Genomic DNA, 19440 nt, shown 5'->3' with positions numbered 1-19440 from the left:
ACAAGGCCACACCCACTCCAACAAGGCCACACCCACTCCAACAAGGCCACACCTCCCAATCTCTCTCAAGTAGCTCGGGTAGTGCCACTCCCTAATAACCAAGCATTCAAATCCATGACCCTTGGGGGGGGCGTTTCTATTCAAACCACCACAGGGGCCTTGGCTCAGTATTTATTTCACTCCTCTCTCATATCTGTTATTGTATGTTCTGTAAAGAGGATAGAGACAGCCAAGCTCCTTTCAGCAGATGTTTGTTAGGTAGAATCTGGCATCTAACCTCCTGCAGGTCCTTTTCCTATTCTACTCTCAGACAAGACACAGGGTAGCCACACAGTATTTCCTGCTGACAGTGAGCAAGCCCAGGATCCCCAGAGGCAGGACCCCACACACACACACACACACACACACACACACACACACACCAGCCTCTCCTCCACGCATTGCTAAAACCAAACCTGCAAATGTCTCTGTGCGTTTTCTCCCTGCAACCAGCAAGCCATCAATTTTCTGCTTTGAAAGATAATGCCAAGAGAGAAATGATTCAGTTAAGAGCTGGAGGACACAATTTGTAAGTCTTTCCTTTCGCGTTTCTAGTTCCTTCCACTTCAGACATCCTTACCCATGATTTGTTCACTGACACCCTCAGGACATACACAAGTTCTAGGAGCAGGAAGTAGATAGACACTTTGATGGACGTCTCCTTATTTTTCTGCCATTCATTTAATAACATAGCGTATTCTCAGCCATAATAGCAGGCAATTTTTAGATTGCTTCTTGTAGGGAAGGAAGCATGTTGGAAATAGCCCTGCTTTGCATAGTTCTCCTGGATGGATGTTCACTGACGTGCCTAGGCATCTAGGTGAAAGGTATTCTGGGAAGGGCTGTGGAGGTGTGGAGATTCTTTCAGTTCTGGTTCGTTTGTCTGATGCCAGCACGGCTGTTTTTTTTTATGGATGCTGACCCTGCAAATTCTAGCCAAGGACTGAAGGGATGCTTTAGAGATAAAACACACTTACAGTTCTTCTAGGGAACCTGAGTTCAGTACCCAGCACCCAATTCAGGCAGCTCACAACCACCTGTAACCTCAGTTTTCCTCTGGCATTTGCAGGCACATGCACACATATGTTACACACACATACCACACACACAGAGAGACAGAGACAGAGAGAGAGAGACAGAGAGAGACAGAGAGACAGAGACAGAGATCTTAAAATATTCCAGCCAATGTAAAAACGTGTACCAACCTCAAAGGTCTTTCACATTTTCCTTATTGGTATTTTTATACATGCTGTAATGTGTCCTAAATTTCTAAGGATTTCCAAAAAAATCATAGGGAAATGTCAGAATTTTCACCTCAGTCTTATGTAAAAAGTCATTGTGTATCCATCCAAAGTGCTGGGTACTGTTAGCCAAGTAGCATTCAGATGATGAAGACATCATTAGAAAGATGGGTTTCCAGGGTTGGGAAAATGGTTCCATTGATAAAGAGCTTTCCCAGCATGCATGAGGACCTGAGTTCAATATCCAGCACCAACTTAAAAAAAAAAAAAAAGGTCTAGTGGTACTCATTTATAATCCCAGTGGTGGGGAGGTGAGGACTGGAGGATGCCTGGGTCCTGACAGACAGACAGACTACCTGAATAGATGAGGTCTGGGCCAGCAAGAAACCTTACCTCAGAGTTTAAGAACCAGATGAATGGAGTCTGCAGACTGGCACTTGAGGTTGAATTCTGGCCTCCGCATACACATAAGCACATAGATATGGCTTTTTTTTCCCTGCCTGGAAAATTCAATTCACAACTGCGAAACTCTGCCTAACCTCTCTGCTCCTCAGGTCTCATATTCCTGACCTGGGGACTAAAAAGCAGCCCCCTCACAGGGCTCTCAGTAAGCTAAGTCACTTGGCACTAACTAGCTCCCCTGTGTGTAGAAATCACCTGTACTTTCTGTATGCATTAGCTTGCTAACTACATAAAAGCAACTTCATTGGAAGCGTGTTAAGGGGTATCCCTGCCGTTGGCAGCTTAGAACAGAGTTATAACCTGTTTGAAGGGAAGTCTAAAGAGAGGGACCATTCAGCGAGCTTGCCAAGAAGCCCTCTGCTAAAGAGCCAAACAAACCAACTTGCTCTCACTTGGAAATTATGGCTGCCATTGAAAGCTGCTGGTTCAGGGGACCCAGCATAAATAGGTGCACTCTGGGCTAATCTTTATATGTGTGCTTGGGAGTGTGCACATGCGCACCACATAACACACACACACACACACACACACACACACACACACACACACACACAAATTCTGAGAGTTTGCTTTTAGTAGGACTGTTTTTTTTTGTACAAAGAGAAATGCAAGCGCCTTCCTGTCCCTTCCCTCTTTCCTCAAGCTCGAATCCATCAGGAATCTTGCAAACATTACAACTGCTCCAGGTTAACACACAACAACTTAACGCAGAGAGATATGAAATGGTCAGCACTGCAATGCATTATTTGGCATGTTATGACATTTCTAGAAATTAATGTTGTCCTTTCTTTTAAAAGATTGGATTTCTTTATGTGTACGTGTATGTGTGTGCACATGTGTGCAAGCTCCCACAGAAGCCAGAAGAGGTGACTGTGAGCCACCCAACATGGGAGCTAGGAACTGAGCTCGGCCTCTTGGAATGACAATCAGTGCTCTTAACCACTGAGCCATCTCTCCAACCCCTAAAACTCATATTTTCTTTCAGCAAAGAATGATGGCATATGTGCCTGGATTCCTAGTATTTTGGTGGGAGGGGCAGGGTAATGAGGATTCAAGCCCATCTTTGGCTATATACCAAGTTCAAGGCCATTGCTATCTATCTGTCTCTGTTGAACAGGATGGATATGTTTGATTGTGTTTCAGGTGTATATGTATGTGGACATACTAAGATCACGTAGAGGTTAGAAGTCAACCTTGGTATCCTTCTTCAGACATTGTATATCTTGGATTTTTTTTTGAGAGGCTGTCTCATTGGCCTGGGTTTTGACATGTAGGCTCAGCTGGTTGGCCAGACAGCTCCAAAAATCAGTCTGTTTCTGCCTCTACGTTTATATGTGGACCTAGGGATTGAATTTAGGCCCTCCCACAGCTTGTACAGCAACGACTTTACCATCTCCCCAGCCCTTTACATTTAAACTCTGCTAGTACATTTCAAACATCTAATCACTAAAAATTTTAAATTATTTGTGGTGATAATTTAATCATCCCACCTTGTATCAAAAAAAAAAAACCATAACACTATGTTGTGCCATATAAATATATACAATTAGAACCTGTCTATTCAAATGAGGAGGAAAAGTGATTTTTCTCTGACCTCTTGGATTAGGTATAGGAAAGGACAATAGAGAAGCAGCCGACCAGTTTCTAATATGTGCTCATAAAAAACATGGGATACTTGCTGTTTTACATTTTCTGTTTACCAGTGAAACAGACATTAATTTTCTCCCATACACAGAGTTGATCAACAACTGAAAGCAAGGCTCTAGGGCCCATTAAAGGCCCCTGCTCCCACTGAAAACACTGGACCGACTTTAGTATTCACCATCTCTAGGAGACTTGGAGTGATATGAACCAAAAGAGATTTCCTGCCTGTGGGTGAAGGTTATGCCAGTGGGTTCATGTTTTCCTGATAGCTTCAGAAGAGCAGTGCTTGGCTGGAGAGATGACTCGGCCATTAAGAGCACATTTTGCTCTTGCAGACAACCTGAGTTGAGTTGCCAGCAACCATGCTGGGCAACTCACAACCTGTAACTCCAGCCTCAGGGCCCCTGAGGCCCTCTTCTGGCCTCTGTGGGCACTACAGTCATTTGCAGGCACTCATATTCAGATACACACATGTACATACCCATAAATAAAAGTAGTCTTGAGAAGGACAGGACTGTCCTTTCCTTTAGGTACCATCTGAATGTAGAGGAGGTGCAGATAATGTTGATCAGGGGAAAACAAATACTGTGATAGTCCCAGTGATATGGCTCAGAGGATAAAGATACTTGCTATCCAGCCTGATGATCTGAATTGCATTTCTAGGACTTACACAGTAGAAGAGAAGCTACTCCTTAAATTGTTCTCTGACCACACATGCAGGTACGTACACACACACACACACACACACACACACACACACACACACACACACGGGGGGGGGGGCGGGGGGGGAGTTGATGAATAAATAAATGTAATTTCCTTAAAAGGACATTGTTGTAATCTGTGACAGAGTACCTGACACCAACAACTTAAGAATGCAAAGGTTTAATTTGCTCAGTTTCAAAGATGTGAGGCGAGTTCATGAAGGGAGCTCATGGTCAAACAAAGCGGCTCCTATCACAGCAGTCAGGAAGCAGAGAGGGAAAATGCTTTGCTGGTAAGTTATCGCCCTTATAAATAAGTTTTTACATTTATTTATTTATTTATTTGTTTGTTTGGTGTGTGTGTGTGTGTGTGTGTGTGTGTGTATGTGTGTGTGTGCAAGCTTGCTCACTTGCATGTGCACCATAGCATGCATGTGGAACGTGGCCCTGGTTTGTTGAGCTCAGGTAGTCATGCTTGGTAGCAGGTGCCTTTACCTGCTGAACCGTCTGCCTCCCCCATGGCTTTCTCTTCTTGCTTCTTGTGTTCATTCCAGGCCCCCAGCACATGGGATGGTACCGTTTGCACTCAGGTGAAGTCTTCCCCTTAGTCAGTCCTTGTTAGAAAGGCATCCCTCAGGCCAATCAAGCTGACCATCAAAATTAACCATCCCAAACACATGCCAAGCATTGATTGCCTCCTTAGGTGGGTCCTGTTTAAGACTATCGTTGGGGCAGGGGGACAACCCAGTGGTTAGAAATGTGACTCAGTTGTTAGAATGCTTACCTAGCCAATGCTGCATAAACCTGGGCTTGGTAGTACATGCTTATCATCTTAACAATGGGGAGGTAGAGGCAGGAAAATCAAAAGTTTAAGGCCATCCTTGGATATTAAGTGAATTTAAGCTACAGAAAACAATATCTGAAAAAAAGAAATGAAATATGTTTTCAACCCATTGACGTGAGTCTAGCATAGATAGATGTGCACGTGAGACTATTACTTACTTTTCTCTTTGTTGTGATTAAAATGCCAGACAATCAGAAGCCTATGAAAGCAGGATTTATTTGGCTGACAGTTTGAGAGGGTACAGTCCGTCACGATGGGGAAGGCACAGTGGGAGGAACATGGTGCAGCTGGTCACGTTACATCCATGGTCAGGAAACAGCGAGAGACACATGTGGCTGCTTGGCTTCCATTCTTCTTTTATTCAGCGGAGGATCTCATCCCATGGAACAGTGCCACTCGCGTGGAGGAAAGACCAACCCTCCATGCGAGTGGCACCATTCCGTGGGAAGCACTATCACAGACAACACCCAAAAGTGTGTCTCCTAGGAGACTCCAAAGCCGGTCGAGTTGCTAATTAACCCTCACAATAAACTAGCCATTAACTGTTTAACTGGTTGTGAGAAAAAGAAATTATATGCACTCTTTCTCCCAAATTAAAAGGTGACCCAGAGATATAGTGAGTAATCTGTGAGAAGGGCTTTGAATCTCAGCCTTCATGCAAATGAGACAGGCTTGCCACTTCCTGCAAAGAGTCACACTTAAGCTGTGCTTGCCTCCTGTGAGCCCACAGCCAGCTCCAACAGCAACGTGCTCTGCAAAGCTGTGCTTTCAAGCCTTGATCCCTTACAAAACACAGAGGGCCGTAGACCTGCACTAAAGGATACTGTTCAGTGTGGTTTGACTTAGTGGCTCTGATTTTATCTTTTGTACTCTGCAAAGGGGGGGGGGGAGAGAAAAGGCTGTAGTGTTTTATCAGCCGCTACACGGGTAAGCATATTGTGCCCGTCAATTAGACTCCTTTTATCTAGTGCTGCCTCCTGCTTTAAGGGAAACGCTGCCTTGTGTTTCTGCCCTCCCCAAGCAGGCACGCACAGCCCATGTGGAGGCTTCAATATGCTTTATTAAACAGAAAATTAATATAATGCCATTGTGTCGGCTGGCGGCTCCTTGAGCGCTAAAGACCTCAAAGTATTTTTATTATCAGAACCCAATTTTAGCTTGCAGAGACTGGGAGTCTGGAGACTTTCATATACACATGCTTTCTCCCGGGGGAAAATTATTTGAGTCCCAAGGTGAAGATTTGGCTGGTGCTGATGAGAATAGGAGATAAAAATTGGCTAGGCAATGCTGAGGGCGGGGAGGGGGGGGGCGAGAGACCTCTAAAAGCTAAATGCCAGAAATGTCCTTGGGCTCCTTTACAGCCTTGCCTTTGCCAGAGGTCAGAGATACTAGGAGTTTTTAAGCCAAGACATCTCTGATTCCACCATGCCCAGAGGCCCCAGATGCCAGAATGGGCATGTTTGTGTTTGTTTGTTTGTTTGTTTGTTTGTTTGTTTGTTTGTTATATCGCTTTCCCTTAAAGGGATACCCCTTTCCTGTGATGTGAATGAAACTGTGAGGCACCTGGACACCAGAAATGGGAAGTGGACTGACCAGCTCTCCCTCCCTCGCCCCTTCCCCATCCAGGAAAGCTTTAGTCACCCCTGTCCCACTCCCAGAGACCGCCTCCTCCTGCTGAACAGGAGCTCAGCTTGCTTGCTTGCTCCTAAACCCTCTGTAATATGCCTCTTTCTAAAGCTCACCCTTGAATTCATTCTTCATATTCATGAGACACAAGAACCACAAAGCCATTTAGCTTTGGTAGCTTTGATGGGTATTGAGTTTCCAGGACCCCTAGTTCCACCCAGCCAAGCCCACCAAGGAACTGGGACAGGCTCAAGGGCTATCAAAGACACCTCGCTATTCCCGTTATCAGTACCATAAGCAGCCAAAACAATAGGCGATAATATGAATGAAGTCAATAGGCGATTATATGAATGAAGCCAATAGGTGATTATATGAATGAAGCCAATAGGCAATTATATGAATGAAGCCAATCACCTGGCTGTATCCAGAGCAAGAACAAAACTGGGGCTGGGGAGAGAGTTTGCTGGGTAAAGTGCTCGCTATACAGACCCGAGGGACCTGAGTCTTCAGGACTCACATAAAAGCTGCGTGCGGCAGCGAACATTTGTGATCTTAGCACTCCTGTGGAGAGATGGGTGGTAGAAATGGGAGAATCCCAGGATGCTTACAGATCAGATAGCCTGATATTTCAGAAATTCAATAACAGTAACAATGGGATTTGGGGACATTTCTGTAACTTCTATTTACTCAATAAATATTTAATGAATCCCTACCATGCTGGTTACTCTAGGTCCCATGGAGGAGATAGTGAGTGAGGCTGTAGCCTTCCACCATCCAATGAGTAGAAAGAAAAGACAATGCAAAACTGTGGGTGGTCGACGCTGGTACTCTAATTGCACACCCAGTCTTCATTCATGTCCTCTGTTTTCCTCGCTACCAGATGGCAATATGCTTGGGCTCTTGATATACGCAATTCTAAACTCACTATCTGAATCATTCAAACTAGAGGAGGCCAGTGACATGGTGACAGAGGTCTGGACAATCCCACACAATCCATTGCAGGGTGGAACAGACACAGATTATCTTCTGTGGAAGAAAGACCAGAAAAAGAAAAGGTGATCAGGTCCTCATTAGGGAATTTGCACAAGCGTGGTCCAGAAACCTACACTGTAGCTCCAGAGGGCTGGAACCGGATAGCTGCAGCCCAGCATTCCAGTAATCAGTGACAGCCTTCCCCAGGACCTACTGCTGACCAACCAAAACTAACCTTATTTGCATAGCATCTATTTAGATGGGTCTATTTGCAAGGCCCTTATTTACATAGTGGAAGTCGCACTGACTTCCCAGGAATATATACAGGCCAGTCTACACTTCCCGCAGTCGTACAACAGAATTGCAAGCTGAGTAACTGACCCATAGAAACTCATCCTTAACCCAAGTGGCTCTCTCTGATGGAGTCTCATTCCCACTCCACAAACACATTTTGTGTTATGACTGAGTAGCGTTTCTTCCATTATCTACCCCGCTGCCCACCTTTGCAGTATAACCAATGAATAGTAAACGATTTCTTCTCTGTTATAAGGTTAAATGAGGTAGGATAGAAAGATATAGAAGACCATTGGGACTTGAAAGGATAAAGAGATTCTGATACCAAAGTCAGAATGTGTATAACTTTGATATGGCTTTGTTTTGAAAAATCTCACAAACAAGGCACAACCTTAGTTCACCATACACAAAAGTCATGACTTTCCCTGCAACCTTTGTGAGCTAGGCTTTTACCTCAGGGGTTGTTTATAGTGATACAGGCATTTTGAGGAAGCCTCATCTTGTACAGTTATAGGAGGTTTGGAAAAGGGGGTGAAAGAGGAGAAATATAGACCAGAACAGAAGATCAGTATGTCCTAAAGCTTGACACAAATGTCAGGACCACAGGGTTTCAATACCAAAGGAGTGTGGGTTGAGGAAAGAGGTGTGGCTGTGAGCCTCTGTGTGAGGATAAGAGATAGACACTGGATTATAAGCAGTTTTTGACAGTCATATCAAGAAACTAACAAGGCTGAATGAGGGTGAGCCATGTGCCACATGAAGGACAGCATTGAAGAGGGTAAGAAGGGCACAACAGGTTGGCACTGGCCTCTTACACACACACACACACACACACACACACACACCAAACACATTCATAATAAACACCTTTGAACATTTCCCCCTGATTATTAGACACTGTTCTACGTGCCTGACATGCATTTAATCAATTTAATCAACACACCCCGTGGGAAAGCTTCCTTTCCCGTGTTTTGTGTTTTGTGTGAAGCTGTGTAAGGCTTCCAGTGTGGAGTTGCATCCCCAGGGGCGGGGGGGAGCCTGATGCCGCCTGCTCCCCACTGCTGCTCACAACTTCTCCAACAGGAGGCTGGAAATATGTACTTATGGGAAGAACCCCCTGAGAAAGCCGCACAGCAGCTGGTCCTGGAGGGGAGGCAATCGGGTAGAGAGCAGAGCAGCAAAGATGTCAGGACTTTCACCAAGCCCAAGACCAAGCACTAATTGGACTTCGTGGGTTATTAAAATAAACAGGGGGGAAAAAAAGGACATGATGTTGAGAGAGGACCAGGAGAGATGGGAGCAGGGGAAAGGGGGAGGAATAGGGGGCAAACATAACCACATTTCATTGACTAGGTGTATGAAAATTATCAAAGAATAAATAATAAATAAATCAATACATGAATAAATAAACAAACCAAACAGGAGCAGACGTGAAGTCAGATGCCTCTACTCACCCAGAGGCTCCCTCCCACTCCATAAAGGCTAGCTGGCTTCTGTGTGGTTCCCCCAGGTACAAGTCCCAGGCAGGAGACACCTCAGGAGCTGCATGAATGCCTGGGCCTCTCCAGCAGCCAGGTCCAGCCCCATTCCTTCATTTAATTACACTGCAGCTTGTAATAGGAAGCCAGCATCCTCCCAGACATGATGAATATTAAGCCCATAAACCTGTAATCCCTTCCAGCAGGCACACTCCCATTTCTGCATATTAATACCATGGTAGTTCATTGTTCTTACATTTTGCATCCTTGGTCTTGTGACTGGCACCTTCTCACCATAATAATCCCAAGTACCTTTACCCAATAATAATTTCATTATATATGTGCTTGTGTATGTGAAGATATGTATCCATGTGTGTGTATCCATGCACCCATGTACCCATGCACCTATGCACTCATGCACCTGTGCATCTATGCACCCAAGAACCCATGAACCTATGCACCTATGCACCCAGGAACCCATGAACCTATGCACCTATGCACCCAGGAACCCATGTACCCATGCACTTATGCACCCAGGAACCCATGTGCCCATGCACTTATGCACCCAGGAACCCATGTACCCATGCACATGGAGGACAGAGGTCAACTTCTTCCGGATGCCATTTATCTTGGTTTTATGTTTCGAAGCAAGGTCCCTCACTAGCCTGGAACTCACCAAGTAGTCTAGGCTGACTGGCCAGGAATCCTCTTACTTCTGTCTCCTTGGCACTGAGATCACAAACGAATACCACCCACCACACTGGGCTTTTTATGTAGGTTGTGGGGACTGAATCTTGAGTCTCCTTGATTGCATGGCAAGTACTTTATTATGTCCCCAGCTCTGGAATCCTGTTTTAATGTGCCTCTAGCCAAGCTCAGTCTCCAGGCTTCCAAACCTGCCCTTGTCCTCTGAGGACATGTGAACTTCCCTGTCTGGATCTTGTACTGATCACAACTCCTAAATGTATTCTTACCCCCAAAGCCTTCTTAGCACTATGAGGTACCTCTCTTCTCCTCTGCTTTCTTGATGATGATAATGTTGAATGCGATGATGGTGATGATGGTGGTGGCCATGATGGTGATGGTGAATATAATGCTGATAGAAACAAGTAGCCCACTTTATAGGACTACCGTGAAAATGATGATGTACATATAAACGATTAAGTCCCATATTGAGTAGCAGATTTATCTGGAATATCATGCGACAAAATAGAGCACTGGACCAGAGGTGATGATTCCTACTATTTTCAAGGCTGAGCTCACTAACTAACAGAGATATCTATCCTATTGACATTGTCCTATGACATCATTGTCTATAAACATGATTGGCTATATGGATCATTATCCCATGTCTCACATGGCCCATCAGCCACATGTGATTTAATACCAGTTTTAACATTGCAGAGGGACATTTGTGTCCTCTGGCACCTGCATGTAATATTCCCTGGCTTTCATATTAGCAGTTTCAATGTGGAGCCAGGTGAGCATGATGGAAAGCCATTTGCAAAGATGGAATGGTATGTACATGTACGGGATGCCATACTCAACAAAGACGTTTCCAGAATAGGTAAATCCTTTTATAAAACCAAAGAGACAGTGATGGATATACTGCCTAAATATCCAGAGTGTGCTAAATCTCAACCTTAAACTCACTCTCAGATTAATTTGCTAAACTGAAGTTGGTGTAAAGTCAATAACAATCAGAAGGAAGGAAGGGAGGAAGGAGGGAGGGAAAAAGGAAGGAAGAAAGGAAAAAGGAAGAGGTAGAGAGGGAGGGTATAGAGAAGAAATGGAGGTAAGGGAAGGAAAAGAAGAAGGAAGAATCACCATATTGAAATTAGTGTCAGTACTAGTCAACAGCAATATGAATGAATGAATGAATGAATGAATGAATGAATGAATGATGGTGCAAGATACAATGAAAAGCAGCAGTATTCCTACAGCACTAGTTTCCTGTGCCGTGTTAAAATTCCTCTATATAATTGGCTTCCTGGATAATCAGCAGGCAGCATAAATCTTTATTGGTACTATTAAGGGTATCTGAATTATTGAAAAACCACTCTTCCTACCACGTTTTATTAAGAAGCGTGACACATGTTTTATGGTGTGTCTCTTCATTGTGCATCAAGTGTGTGAAATAAATACACAAAGAATTTACTAGGCACACAGTCAAGACTTGGCAGCATGCATGCTTGTATTTGGCTGCACAGCTGTCCTGGGTTTCAACTCCACTATGCGCACCAAGGTTCATGAGCTCATCAGAGACTCTGTCCACCACTACCAGGGTCAAACCACCATTCCTTATTTCCAAACTATATCAGTCGGGCCCTTTATTTTTGAGGTGGTAGCTTTTTTTTTTCAAAGATTTATTGTTTGTTTGTTTGTTTATTCATTACATATATGAATGTTTTGCCTGCATGTATGTATGTGCACTGATATATGCCTGGTGTCTATAGAGATTAGAAGAGGGCATCAGATCCCCTGGAACTGGAGGTGCAGGCAGTTATAAAACACCGTGTGGATGCTAGAAACTGAACTCAGGTCCTCTGTATAAGTAACAAGTGTTTTTAACCCTGAGCTTGTATCTATCCAGCCCCAAAGCTACACACCACTGATGACACCCTATCTTTTCACCCCTGCTGCAAAGTCCTGATATTAAGTGTTCACTGTCAACTTGACAGGGTCTAGAATCACCCAGGAGTCTTCAGGCACAGCTGCCGAGAAAGATTTCGATTGGGTTAGTTCTAGACGTACCTGCGAGAGATTGCCTTGAGTAGGTTAATCAAGATGGTAAAGAACACCATGCTACAGTCTGGGGTCCTGACTGAATAAAAAGGAGAGAGTAAGCTGAGCACCAGCATCCATCATCTCTCTCTCTGCTTCATGACTGTGGATGCGATGTGACCAGCTGCCTCCCATTCCTGCCGCCATGCCTTCCCCACCATGATGGGCTGGACCCTTGAACTGTGAGCCACAGGAAATCCTCCCTTCTTTGTGTTTTCAGGGTGTTTTGTCACTGCCACATGAAAAGTCACTAAAACAGAGGTCACATGGTTTATGGGATATCTTATATTGTATTCTTTTTTCCCCCTACTTGGTGCAGAGTACACATCCTGCTCTCTACTTGAATCCCACCAAGGTATCCCTTTCCATCTGGTCCTCTGAATCCCACATGTTACTAAGCCACACCCCTCCATGACAGCAGGCTATTCTTCACATACATTTTCTGGCCTAACCTTAATGCTATAAAAAAATGAATGTCTGTTTGGGAGGCCCCCAGGCAGTGGAGCTGGGACCTGTCCTTGGTGCATGGGCTGGCTTTTTGGAGCCTGGGGCCTATGCTGGGACAATTTGCTCAGCCTTGGTGTAGGGAGGAGGGGACTGGATCTGCCTCAGCTGAGTCTACCAGGCTGGACTGACTCCCTAGGGGAGACCTTGCCTTGGAGAAGGTGGGATGGGTTGGGGGGGAGGGCTGGGGGGTGGGAGGAGGGAGGAACCTGTGACTGATATGTGAAATTCAGTTAATTATAAAATAAAATATTTTTAAAAACGAATGTCTGGGGGCTAGATAGATGGCTCAGTGGTTAAGTGTAGCTTGATTTTTCCGCCTCGCCCACAGTCAGGACAAACCTCTGTCACCCACCAGTCCCACAGCCGCTCAGACCCAACCAAGTAAACACAGACACTTATATTGCTTTCAAACCGCATGGCCGTGGCAGGCTTCCTGCTAACTGTCCTTATCTTGCTAACTGTGCTTTTATCTTAAATTGATCCATTTTCATACATCTATACCTTGCCATGTGGCTGGTGGCTTACTGGCGTCTTCACATGCTGCTGGTCATGGCGGCGGCTGCAGCCTCTCTGGTCATTGCGGCGGCTGCAGCAGCTCCTTCTGCCTTTCTGTCCTTTTATCCTGCCTAGCCACGGCCGATCAGGTTTTATTTATTAACCAATCAAAGCAACTTGACATACAGACCATCCCCCAGCACAGCCAAGTGCAGACCATCTCAAACACCTGCACTCAGGCCCATGGTCCTAATCATCCTCTATACGGACCTGCTGGGTAATGCCACAAAGAACCTGAGAATGGGCTCCCACAGGACCTACAGAACATCCCACAGCAGTTAAGAGCACTTATTGCTCCTGCAAAGGGCCCGAGTTCAGTTCCCAGAACCCATGTCTGGTGATTCACAACTATCTGTAACTCCAGCTCCAGAGGATCTGATGTCCTCTTCTAGCCTTTACAGGAATTTGTATACACAAACACTGAGAGAGAGGGGGGAGGAGAGAGAGAGAGAGAGAGAGAGAGAGAGAGAGAGAGAGAGAGAGAGAGAGAGAGAGAGAGAGAGAGAGAGAGAAGAAGAAGAAGAAGAAGAAGAAGAAGAAGAAGAAGAAGAAGAAGAAGAAGAAGAAGAAGAAGAAGAAGAAGAAGAAGAAGAAGAAGAAATCTTTTCAAAAGGTTAATGGGATTTTGCATTCAATTCTTAAAGTCTTCTCTTAACAAATGGCAATGGATGAAAATCCAGTTCAGTCATGAAATGAGGACTAATCTGTATGACAACCAATTCAAAGACTTAGCCAGGGACCCCCTCCCTCATCTCGCAGGTACCCTCTGTCTCCCATTGGTGAACTGGCTGATCAGTCCATCAATACATTTATTTTGTCAGCTGTCACCATGCAGCGTCCAGACACCTCAGCTGCATGACCCAGGCCAGGAAACAGAAACCTGTCAATCTGGGAGCCATCTCATCTCTGCCACATGCCGTTCTTGTCATATGGATTTTCAGTGCATTTCTGCCTGGCTTTGTAAATCTAAGCCGTGACCTTGCTTTTAGCTGCCAGCTCTCCTTAATTATTTCTATCCACTGCAACCAGCTTGAGTCAGTTTGTGTCTAAGTTATCTGAGCTCAGCCAATTCCAACCATAAAATTTCTTGTCTGGTCCCTGAGGTGATGACTCAATTAAGAAAGTACCTGCTGTGCAAGCATGGGGATCTGAGTTCAGATCTCCAGCACCCACATAAAAAGCCAAGGATGGAGGCACATACCTATAACACCAGTGCTGGGGTAACAGAGACAGGTCCGTCTCCAAGGTCTACTAGCTTTCCAGGCTAACCGGTCAACAAGCTCTAGGTCTGGTGAAAGACCCTGCCTCAGAAACAAGGTGAGAAATGATCAAAGAAGGCACTCAATCACCCCATGTCCACCTCTGACTTCCATGTATGTTCACAAAAGCAGACACACTGGTACATATCATACAGAGACACATACATGCACACATACACACAGGACACAATTCTGTGCTGACACCTTTTTTTTTCTATAAATACATGTAGACACACTCACATACACATAGGTACAAATGCACACACATACCAGCTCAAACTAGTTGTTTATTCTCAGCAGGGAACAGGTATTTATACACACATTGATTTATTCTTTAGCTTCTTATGCACAATTATTTTCTTGGAATAACTTAACTATTGTTGGAATTTTTTTAAAAGCATAAGTAGATAATCAACAATGCCGAAGAGCTGAACTACTGCTTTGAAAACGGAGATCTGAGTTTGGCAAAGCAGGACCCATAAATTTCTGGATGATTAGACAGAATCTTGAAAAACAAAACCAAGCGTTAAAAAAAAAATATTTCTCAGAGTGATGGGAGTTGGCTCAGAGAGTAAGATGTTAGCTTTGCAAATATGAGGACCTGCATTTGATCATCAGGACCCAACAGGTAGGCATGGTGGCACACACTTAAAAATCTCAATACTGAGGAAGTGGAGGCAGGTAGATTCCTGCAGCTGGTTGACCAGCCAGCCAAGCCTACATGGTGAGTTCTAGGCTATTTAGAGACCCTGCCCCAAAGTGGGACTAGGACTTGAGTTCGGTGGTAAATCACTTGCCTTCCATGCATGAGTCTATATGTATTGCCAATAAAAAGAAATATAGTGCTAGAACCAACTTTGGGCTGGCAAGATGGCTCATCAGGTAAGGGCACTTGAAGCCAAACTTGATGACCCCAGTTCCAGTCCCAAGACTCCCAGGATAGAATGGGAGAACAGATTCAACACAAGATGGTCTCTGACCTCTCTGCATGTACACTATGGCACACAGCCAAACCACAACAATAATAGTAAATTAAATCATTTTTTAAACTACCACCAAACAAACAGGAAAACCAGCAAGGTAGATGGCTCCTGATAAATGGCGCCTATGATTTCCCCTGGCATCCATGCATGCATGGACACACACAAACACATATCCATACACATATACACAAATGATGTATTCAGGGGTATAAGTGTCTTCTGCCGCCCAGCTTTTTCTTTTTTGTGAGGGAGCTCCAGCAATAGAATAATGAGCTCACATTTGCAGCGTTAAAGAGAGTTTGTAATATTTATTACAGGTCGACTCAATTCCAGATGTGCTTGTCAGCTGTCTCTCAACCCCAACAAGTTCCAGAGATAATCCACTCAGAAGGAGGAGTGGTTCCTTTGGCTCATGATATTGAAGGCTTGATTGGTCCAGTGTTTGGAGCCAAAAAGGAGGCCTTGCATCATGATGGGAGCCTGTGGTGAATCACAACCATTCACCTCATGGCCAGGACACAGTAAAACAGAAAAACAAAGAAGAGACTAGGCTCCCACAATCCCACGAGAGGGCACGCCTACAATGATGTAAGGCCTCTCATTAAGCCCTATCTCTTAAAGATTCTACCATCTCCTAAGAGCACCAGGATGGAGATATGGGGGTCAGCTCGTGTGTGTGTGTGTGTGTGTGTGTGTGTGTGTGTGTGTGTGTGTGTGAGAGAGAGAGAGAGAGAGAGAGAGAGAGACAGAGACAGAGACAGAGACAGAGACAGAGACACAGAGATATACATACACACAGAGAGAGGTATGTGTAAGTCTGAAGACAATTTCAAGTGTCAGTCCTCAGATGTCTCCCATTTTTTATTTGAGACAGGGTCTCTCTTTGGTCAGGATGTTCCACAGATAGGCTTGGCTGGCCATTGAGCTTTCCAGGGATCTGCCTGTTTTCCACCACCCATCGCTAGAATTACAAGTGTACACTCCCATCCTCAGCTTTCAATATGGGTTCTAGGGGATTGAACTCAGGTCTTTTCATTGGCATTACAATTACTTTTTACCAACTGAGCTATCTCTCTGGCCAAAGACCAACATTTTTTCTTTTCTTTTTTTTTTTCTTTTTCTTTTTTGCTTTTTCAAGACAGGGTTTCTCTGAGTAGTTTTGGTGCCTGTCCTGGATCTCACTCTGTAGACCAGGCTGGCCTTGAACTCACAGAGATCTGCCTGGCTCTATCTCCCGAGTGCTGGGCATAGACCAACATTTTAACACATAGACCTCCTGGAACATTCCATATCCAAACTATAGCACCAGGCAAGCTTGTTCAATATAGGATACACAGTCATCCACTCTATCCCATACTTAGAGCCCAGAGGAGGGTGCACAGGTGGACAGACAAAGGCATGATTTTAAACATTCTAGGACCTGCAAAAAAGCCAGGCATGGCTGCAAGTGCCTGTAATCCCAGCACTGGGGGTTAGAGACAGAAGGATCCTGAGGGTTCACCAGCTAGCCAGCCTAGTCAGAGAAGGGCAAACTTCCTATTCAGAGACAGACCCTTGTCTCAAGAAATGTAAGGGGTTGGTTTGAGCCCATGAGAGTATCATGAGCAACCAAGAGGGGAGAAATTCAGGGAGGGGGGCATGACGGGAAGGAGGAGGAATATTCTCCTGGAATGAGGCAGACTCCAGTCAAACTTTGAAGCAGCAGAGGATTGGGCAAACTGGAGAGAGAACCAGAAGGAAGAACAGGTGGGAAGCCATGGATGGTGGGATCGAGCAGAGCATGTGTGGGGAAGTTCAGGATGCAGTGCCAAGTAGAAGAGAACATGGCAGGGAGATGAGCCAGGGCCAGGCCAGAGCAGAACTTGTAGGTTATGGAGCAGAGCCCAGAGCTTGGAATGTATCCCATGACTAAGAGAGAACTCTTGGAGCATTGCAATCAGGAGGCTGCATGTGATGAAATGTGCATTTTAGAAAGATTGGAATGATTACTCAGTGTGGAAAACGGGGGAAGGGGGAGAGGGAAGGAGACAAGAATCAAGGCACAGTGACCAATTAGGAGCTCATTGGAATAATAGGAGCTAAAAATAATGCAGCCCTTGAACTGAGCAGAGCATCACTTTACCAAAAAAGCACAGCCATGCTCTCCCGCTGGCCGCTTCTTATCTTGTTCTTCCAATGGAAGCCAAAAAAACATTGTGCTAAATTGCAGGCATCTCTGCATGGATCCAGAGGAACCAGGGCCAAGTGTACAGATTGCTGGAGACCGCAGTGGGTACTGGAATAGAGCATCAAAACATTAGCAGCCAGGGACTGGGGAAGGTGGCTGAGCAGGATAATTGCTTGCCACAAAAGCATGGGAACCAGAGTTCGGTCCTCAGCACCCATGTAAAGAGCAGGCCTAGAATGCTAAATGACTTCTAGTCCTTTATGTTTTTTTTTTTTTTTTCAAAGTGTGGTCCTTGCAGAATAAAATTCAAACAGATAGGGCCTAGGGAAAGGGCTTGGTGGTTAAACCTTTTGCCCCTAAAGCACAAGTTCAGGGGCCCAGAAAACAATGTAAATTTCCAGTAGTCATGGTAGCCTGTCTGTAATTCCAGCCTCATCAGGTGGAGGCGGTGGGTCTGTAGAACACTCTGAACTAGCCATATCAACGAGCTCTGAATTTGATTGAGAGGGTCTACCTCAATGAGTAAGGTGCGAGAGTAATCAAGGATGATCCTTGATATCAGCCTTGGGACTCCACGTGAATGCACTCACATAAAAAAATGTGCCTGTCCACACATACACAAAACATGCATGTATATATACACACATACACCTACACACACAGTGGAAGAGAAATTCAAACAGAAAGAGAGCCCATGGACCTTGAATGGTTAACATTTTGTTCTTTTATTTAAAATACCAAGTTAGAGGATGGAGGGGAAATGGGGGCGGGGGAAGGGGACAGAGGGGTTGGTGTGTAAAATGAAACAAAGTTTTTGTAAATAAAAAAATAAATACCAAGTTGGGTTTGGAGTGATGGCCCAGTAGTTAAGAGCCTTTGCTGCCCTTGACGAAGGATGTGAGTTAGGTTTCCAACAAATATGATGGACAGTTCACAGTCACCTGTAACTAGTAACTCCAGCTCCAGGGCTTTTATCACCCTCTCCTGGCTTCTATGGACACAGAGTGCATGCACATACACACACACACACACACACACACACACACACACACACACACACACACACACACACACAATCTAAAAAGCAGAGTAAAATTTAAAACTCCAGGAAGCTGCCAATGTTCACTGGGAGCCCCTTGAGAAGTTGATTGTTTCCCGGGTATGGAAACCACTGTGGCAGGAATGGACTTATCAGAGGAGAGAATAGAGAATACCCCATTTTCTAAACAGATTAAGTGTCAATCACTGCTTCATTCTCTCCCCATTTTGACTATTCTCACCTTCTGAGAGAAGGACAGGTGAATTTCTATAACTGGGACACAACCTGTGAGGCATGCATATAATAGAATATTACATAGCCATAAAGGAAGTCAAATTTGACCCATGCTAGAGGAGGAACAAAACCTGAGAGCATTATAACAACTGAGACAACATAAGCCAGTCCACACCAAGACACACCCACATAGTTCCACTGATGTGTAGGTACCTAGAGTAGTCAGTTACACAGACACAGAAAATAAAGCGGTGCTTTCCAGCATCTGGGGAGAGAGGAGCATGGGAGCTATTTACTCAGCTGCGACTTCAATTTTGCACGTGGAAAGTTCTGGAGATGGATGGTGGTGATGGTTGCTCAACAATGTGGATGCACTTAATACGATTGGACAACACACTTAGAAAAAGATTGATAGGGTGAGCTTTATGTTATGTACATTTTAACACAATTAAAATAAGAAAAAATATTCTGTGTCTGTAAGAGCGAGGCAGCAGCAGAAGGTTAGTCAATACAAAATACATTGTGTCAGTATTTTTCAAACTAAGTAAAATGTCATCTCTTCTATTCCTCTGCTTTCCCAGACTCTTTCTTCTGCACTCTACTGTGTT

Source organism: Peromyscus maniculatus, chromosome 23 (genome assembly GCF_049852395.1).
Source record: "Peromyscus maniculatus bairdii isolate BWxNUB_F1_BW_parent chromosome 23, HU_Pman_BW_mat_3.1, whole genome shotgun sequence".
Taxonomy (NCBI): domain Eukaryota; kingdom Metazoa; phylum Chordata; class Mammalia; order Rodentia; family Cricetidae; genus Peromyscus; species Peromyscus maniculatus.
Note: the sequence above shows the minus strand (reverse complement) of the source record.